The sequence below is a fragment of the Nematostella vectensis genome, chromosome 9 (assembly GCF_932526225.1).
Source record: "Nematostella vectensis chromosome 9, jaNemVect1.1, whole genome shotgun sequence".
NCBI classification, from domain to species: Eukaryota; Metazoa; Cnidaria; class Anthozoa; order Actiniaria; family Edwardsiidae; genus Nematostella; species Nematostella vectensis.
This window is the reverse complement of record NC_064042.1, coordinates 10,277,798-10,285,728: the sequence shown is the minus strand read 5'-3', so window position 1 is coordinate 10,285,728 and position 7,931 is coordinate 10,277,798. Positions and strand designations below refer to the sequence as shown.

General features: G+C 35.2%; 1 long non-coding RNA gene across 1 annotated transcript; it reads right to left on the bottom strand.

The window, feature by feature from the left end:
* Positions 1 to 1,255: 1,255 nt before the first annotated feature.
* Positions 1,256 to 2,916, bottom strand: LOC125572189. Its single transcript, XR_007313669.1, has 3 exons — positions 2,807 to 2,916; positions 2,644 to 2,688; positions 1,256 to 1,359 (listed from the first exon to the last, which is right to left on the bottom strand). It is a non-coding gene; the product is annotated as an uncharacterized LOC125572189 (long non-coding RNA).
* Positions 2,917 to 7,931: the final 5,015 nt, after the last annotated feature.

Sequence of the window (7,931 nt, the reverse complement as noted above, 5' to 3'; positions counted from 1 at the left end):
CGAGTTTTACTCTTTTGTCTAAGTCTTGGGTCTGTTTACTGCACAGATCATTTTCGGCGCAACTCGCCAGGGGGTGGAACGTTGCTGAAGGCGCGCCTTGTTCCTGTAAAGCAAAATGTAACTTCAACACAATTCCCTTCCCAAGTTATAACTACTCTCTTAAACTAACCCTAACCATTTTCCTACTCTCCTTTTTCTTGATATATTTTTGCTATCTAAAAACATACTTTGAATAACAGTCTTCGGGACAAACAGTTGGTAATATGTATCTGGCCCTAGATATTGTACAGCGGACGCCCTAATTGTCATATACTTGCAATACTTGCCCTTCTACAGCTTTTGCTTGTGCAGCTATTCTGAGTGAATATCCTTCAAGTATTATTATTAGATACAGCAACTTCTAAAAGTCCTACAGTGTTTTTTGGCACTTACGTAGTACTGCTTCGACCCCCCTCCCTCCGCCCTCCAACGCCTCTTCCTGGAGCTCGCAAAGAGACCAGACGTGGTACTGTACATTCATCTCAGTACTCACCTTCATCAGGCAGATCCTCAAGTCGGAAGACATCTTGTTCTCGTCTTCTTTATCGTCATCAGTTTGTTCTCCGCTGTCCCAGTTGACTGCTAAAACAGCTACCGTGACCATGGTCGCCATGACGACAAACGACACGAAAAAAGGATTGCACCATAGCGGTACTACTTCCGGTGCAGGTGGAATTACAGCTAGGGCGGTTACCTTCGGAACCAGCCCGACTACGATTAAAACAAAACAAATAGATCAGCAACATAAACAAAGTTCAATTACAATATAAAATACAGAAATGATCAGCAAGGAGACAAGTGTAAAAGTTTTTGAGTCAATCACTCATGTTATAGTATAAGACGACGTGTTCACCGACCAGATGTCATATCATCTGCTGACATACAAGCGACTAGTGTAGTATTATACACGTAACTTCCCGGTGAGGTGTATAACACCATTTGCACCTGTCGTAAAGATAGTGTTATACACGTCAAAGGGTAAGGTTATATGACTTATTTGATTTCATTACTCACCTGGCGTGTAGGTTGTGTTCTTATACACGTAAAAGGGAAGGGAAGGCTGCCGTTCGTATCCAATCCTTTTGTCCCGAAACTCTGCAAAGAAATAAAATAGACACAGGTTACTTATTCTCGTATTTAAATTTTCAGAGTTTTTAATGGCAAAAAATCAATCATCTCTGCTTGTTGTACTATATGTATATAGATAATCTAGGGGGTTATATGTCAGGTGAAATCTTTACTCACCTGTTATATTACATCTATATACAACATCTGGGAGTGTAGGCTCCCGAGCGTATCCAATTCTTCTGTCCCGAAACTCTGCAAACAAATGGATAGAGGTTATTACTCTTAGTCTCGTTATACCATTTCCTGAAATTTATGAATCAACACAGGGCTGAAGTCTTATGTTGTACGCCTCTGCGACTAAGGGAGCGGCCATTTATTACTGGGGGGGGGGGGGGGGGCAAATATGTAGGGAGGCTATGTCTTTTAGGACGCCAATGTTTTTTTTTTTGGGGGGAGGTCACATTTTTGGGGCTGTCATTAAAGGGGGGTCACATTTTTGGGTCTTTGTCTGTCAACCATTAGAGGGATTCTCAAAATATATTTATATAAATACAAGATTGGTTCCTGAACAATATTGAACTAAGTATATAATAGAGGAAACATTGTGAACTGAATAAAATTTACATTTGAACAATGACGTTCTTGCTCATTAATATCTTAAAACCAGAATTAATTCGGCGCCTGCCTGTTCTAATCAGTTGAACAAAACAAATACATTAAAATGTTGCGAAACCTAGACTCGTCGACGACGTAGTCGTTTTCTAGCGACACAGGTATATGTTGTTCATCTATTTGTCACTCTTAAACTAGCGAAGTGAAGATTCATACTTAAATTAAAAAAGACAAAATTGCCATGCTAGCTGATCTATATTTTAGTAAAAGGTTATATCTCAGTTACATTCAATATATCAATTCTCTGTGGTTGTAAAGACATATAATCATTGAATATAAATAAGTGGAGGCGGGGGGGGGGGGGGGGGGTTGCGGTCTCGGGGGGGGGGCACGATTTTTGGGCTTGGATTTGAAGGGGACAAAAAATTTTTAGCCCAGAGTTTTGCAAAAATGCCCCCCAGTAATTAATGACCGCACCCCAAGTCTCTGTGATTGAATAAACAGTAGTAGAACAGTAGTAGTAGACCTGATGTCTCTAGAACAACCTCCCCCCCCCCCCCCCAATAAAAAAGGGAAGCAGACAGTGCGCCCCATATGTCCTTTGGAAAATCCCGCATCCACTGTGAACTGTCCCCGCTCCCCCCCCCCCCCCCATTCCCCGTTAGCTAATGGTTTGCAACAAAATTTGTATTGCCAACATTATCTCGTGCGGTTTTTATATACAGTACAGGTATCTGAACAGAAAACAACAAGAATCGATCTATAGACTAATTCAGAAGGGCTCAAACACTTGTAAATAACGATATCTTTTTCATTGCTTTTAGTTGTGGCTAAGCTAACAAGCAATGGAACAAACTATCAAGTAAATCGTTTAGTTTTTTAAAAATAATTAATCCAAGAATTATTAAACATTTCAACACTTACCGATGAGAGAGCTTGGTTCTGAAAAATCTGTAATTCCAAGAATTACTGCAAAATTAATAAAATATGTAAAAAAAAAATCGCTAAAGGCTATCGAAAAAAAAAGGAACACATTCGAGAAAGCGCAGTGTCATTTTGAGGTAAAATAACAAAGATTTCAACTCACCATTGCGCGACTCTGCCGCTAACATTTTTGGTAAATATAGTATTTGTAGATTTGGGTATACATGGTCTAGTATACCCAAGAAAGTCCCCTAAATTACGCTTACAATTATCCAGATCATCGCAGATCTGTAGCTTGCAAGCTAGCATGGGTCTCTTTGATTTCTATTCTAATTTGCATTATTACGTCACCAGCGGACATGACGTCACGCGCGCGCGCAAGGGTTCTGACCACGCGCGCACCATACAAGGAAAGTGAGAAAGCATAAATATGCCGTCTTCAACACGACGCTTCGCCCGAGCCATTAGCCAGGGACCGCGGAGACCATTTTAGAGTGGGAGGGCTGAAAAACCCTTGCCAAAACAAACAAGGATATATCTGGAGCCCAAAAAAATATAATATAATATAATATAATATAATATAATATAATATAATATAATATAATATAATATAATATAATATAATATAATATAATATAATATAATATAATATAATATAATATAATATAATATAATATAATATAATATAATATAATATAATATAATATAATATAATATAATATAATATAATATAATATAATATAATATAATATAATATAATATAATATAATATAATATAATATAATATAATATAATATAATATAATATAATATAATATAATATAATATAATATAATATAATATAATATAATATAATATAATATAATATAATATAATATAATATAATATAATATAATATAATATAATATAATATAATATAATATAATATAATATAATATAATATAATATAATATAATATAATATAATATAATATAATATAATATAATATAATATAATATAATATAATATAATATAATATAATATAATATAATATAATATAATATAATATAATATAATATAATATAATATAATATAATATAATATAATATAATATAATATAATATAATATAATATAATATAATATAATATAATATAATATAATATAATATAATATAATATAATATAATAAAATATAATATAATATAATATAATATAATATAATATAATATAATATAATATAATATAATATAATATAATATAATATAATATAATCTATGATCATGACGTGCGGCGCTTGATGATATGCCTTGGCGCAATGAATCATGGATAGGGTCCAGTCCTCAATACGTCGTCAAGAAATGCGTGCGCGCTCAACCGAGTGTGCTTGAGGCGACATCCTTTTGCTGGCATCGTGAATCGCCCGTCGCCCTATTGAATTAGTTATCGGACGATCCTTCAAAGACGGGAATCTGTAATATATTTTTTAAAGAAGACGCGTAGTTAGGGGTGAGCGCCTGGACACCATTTCATCCCTGGCCACCACCTTGGTGGTGGAGAAACCGGAACCACATCTACGAATTGTAGAAGTAGATCGAATCTCAAACTGGAAATTTTTCAATAATTGAAAGTTTTGCACCCTATGTGTTTGACAGTGAAAAAGGTTCCATTCATCATAAGGTTTATAAGGTACAGAGCAGTAGGCCTTTTTGCTGGAGCTAAGTTAGCAACGGATACCGCAGAGTTTGGTAATTCTCAAAATAATTTATCGATGTTCCATTCCATATCGATCTTACAAAGATTTCCCTGCCATATCAATATTTTGGTGACCTTCTAACACGGTCGGTCAATCTCTTGGAGGCCTGGGTCTATGGACTTTTTTTAAGAAAAGGATTTGACCAAGCGATCAAGTTTTTCTTGACAAACTTTTGCCTCGAGTGTCAAATTGACAGGCAAATTGATCAGTATTTTTCACCATGTTTTCTGTAGATCAGGGAACGGGGAAACTTTAGCTCTTCTAAATATGGGCATGAATGACCATATAAGGCAATACATACGAAGGACACTATCCGTGGGGGATATGTTTGATATGGCGCCGCCTGCTCACATCGTGGCATCGATGAAAGTGTCTTACAAGGAACGAAAATATACAAATCTACAAATCTACCTATAGAAACATTCTGCAGGCCGTAGCAGGAGTTGGGGCACTGAGGGCACGTGCCCCCCCCCCCCCCCCCCCCCTCCCTGCATACGACAATACATATCGATTTATTTTGGCGGTTTCAAACATTTCTGGATCAAATTGGAATGCACCAGGCCCCGTCTTAGGGCTAACATGATTGTTACTGTTGTTTATTATAATAAAAAGTTCTTATGTATAATTACAACTCGATTTACGCTAATTTAGGGGAGAAAATAGCGAAACCTCTATTAAGCGGTCAACCTCTATTAAGCGGTCACTAAGCTAAGTCCCGAGGGTGACCGCTTAATAGAGGTTCGACTGTATCTTTTTTTTAATCAAAACAATACTCCCACAAGCTTTGCCCTTGTGCAGAAAATGTCATAGATGTAACAGCATTCCAAAGATTCAAAATAATATATTTAGACTGTTTAGATGCCATACTGTGATTTTTATGTATTGATTTAGTGGCGATTCTCTCCTTCATTGGACCGAATATTCAGAAAAATGTCTGGAAATTAAAATCCAAAAATATATCTCCTTTCATGCATTACATATTGGTGCACCCCACTTTACCAAATAGTGGCCTTGTTGTTGGTGGCCTACTCCCAAATGAATGCAATGAAGAAAAAACAGATTGAAAATGCTAACTTCTAATTTCAAACCCAACCCTTTCATTGATCTATGTTTGGGGTAGAGAGGAATCAAAGAATATCAATTGACTAAAAAATAATCGACGGGAGAGGAGATATAAAGTGAATTGACTCTACTTGAAAGGTTTGGTGAAAAAAATATAACAGTAATGAAAATAATTTGATTGAGCATTTCTTGACATTTCCCCTTCCCCATTATCTTAACCCTTTTAACCACCACAGGCCTCTAAAGAGGCCATGTCTTTGCTATCCAAGCTATGTGAACAGAATTCTATTATTGAAAAAGAACAAGGTTGTTGCTAGTGTTATAAAGTTTAAGTATCTTGCCCTAAAAAACCCTTCCCCTTAATAAAAGTTCCATTAATGTACATTTGTAAAGCTACATTCTGACAAGCTTTGTTCTTGTGAAGAACAATGGATGAAACAGGATTTCAAAGATGGAATATAGTGTCAGACAATTTTAGATAAGATGCAATGCTGAAGATTTAATGTACCATTTTAAGTGGTGATTTTTCATCCCCATGGGAATTAATATCTACAAATATACATCTAGTAATGCATTATATTTTGGTGTTTTGAGAAACCCTGGATCTAACATTTCCAATGAAATAAATCTAAACAACTAAAATAAATGTAATGGGCAAGAGACTTGAAAAGAAAATCCTAAAAAGAAAATATAAGTGAAAGTAATAAATGAAAATTTCTCATTTAAAAATCAAATCTGTTCATTAATTTATTTTTGGTGTAGAGGGGAAATAGCAAAGAGCATCAATTGCATAAAAATAGTCAACAGGGAGAAGAAAAAGGAAGAAATATGACTCTTCCTTAAATGTCTGAAAAGAAAATATAATAACAATAATGTGATAATTATATTTAGTACTTTTCTAAAATATCCCCTTTCCCGTTATCTTTAGGTTGATAGAAAACTGTTTTCTTTACAGATTTATTATTTAAAAAGCAAAAGTTTGTTTTTAGTTTTATATTATATAAGTATCTTGTTCTAAAGAAACCTATGAGTGTGTACTGCTGAATCACATAGTAATGAACTAGTCATTTGTGCCCCCTCCCTTATGGTCCCACAGAAGTCAGGGGTTAATGTGGGGTTTTAGACCACTTTTTAACCAGAATATGTCAAGAGGGGTGGTGGTATTGACTGTTTTTGACTCTTAACTTGGAAACAGGCTTTTATTAAAGTTGAATCCCCCACCCTGTCCTGGGACCATGGGTGTGGGGGTATCAAATGACAAGTGAATAAGAACATCCTACTGTTCTCTTCAAGACATGATTTTTAATTCTCATGTCTTCCAGTCTTTAGCATACATCTTGGCCCTCAGGTAGTTCCTGGTTCATAAAAGAGTGAAAACAATTATTTATTATTTCTTTCAAAACAATCTTTTTATCAAGCCATTTATAATCTAACTAATTTTCCACAAATATTTGAAAAAAAAAAATAACCACATGAGATGCAAGATGCAGACAATAACAACAATACATATTGAAAATAGGGTTTTTTTATCCTCGGTAAGGAAAATTTCTCTTGTAAGTTGAAAAAGCTGCGGTATCTTCTAAGGATATGTATCTTCTTAGGACTAAGAGCACAGGATATAAATACAAGATAGGTCTTCTTTAGCAGTATTTGACAAATTCAACACGATATTTGTTAGCCTTTATGAAATATCTCAACACAATCAATCTGCCCTGAAGAAGTCTTATTAAAGACGAATTCCAGTTTTTGTTGTATTGTATTTTATTCAACACAATCAAGAATATAGATAAAACGAAGAATGTCAAAACAAAACCTGTTATGCTCAAATAATTTGATTACTAAGTTGAGTACTCGCATTCTCAAAGCATACAAAAAGGACAACAAAAAGCCTAATAACTGTCATATCCGCAATAGACAATACAAATCCTCTTCCAAAACTCACCTTCCATTGTTTTTTTTTGTCGCTTTCTTGTGGTTCTGTTCGCTTTTTAATGTGAACTGTTACTTGCTTAAATTTACTAGCTAAAACCAGATAAATCTTGGCGTGAATGAATGTTAGTAGATCTCCTCTAGTTGACTTTATCCTTAAGTCACAAAATTTGAGGCAAAATAAATAATCATCGCATAATCGACAAGAACTTTTTCCCTTGCTCCGTGCTTGTATTTAGTCGCCATTAAGGGGCCGAGTGAGGCCTGGGATTCGCGCGGCTGACTGACTGGCTGGCTGGCTGGCTGGCTGGCGAGTGACACCACAGGGTACCCGCGCGATGACCACAAAAACCAACTCGCATACCTATACCATATTTCTATGCCTATGGGGCTACGCCGCGCTTGGCTCCGCTATGAATGAATGAATATTTCGTGAACTTTAATAGAAATTATGTATGTGTTATTTATTTAGGGCAAAAACGTCAAATTCTTGTAGCGTGTTTTCTGTGGAAGAAACAACAATTTTTGGCTGAATTTTCTTGATATGGTGACAAACGGGGGAGGCC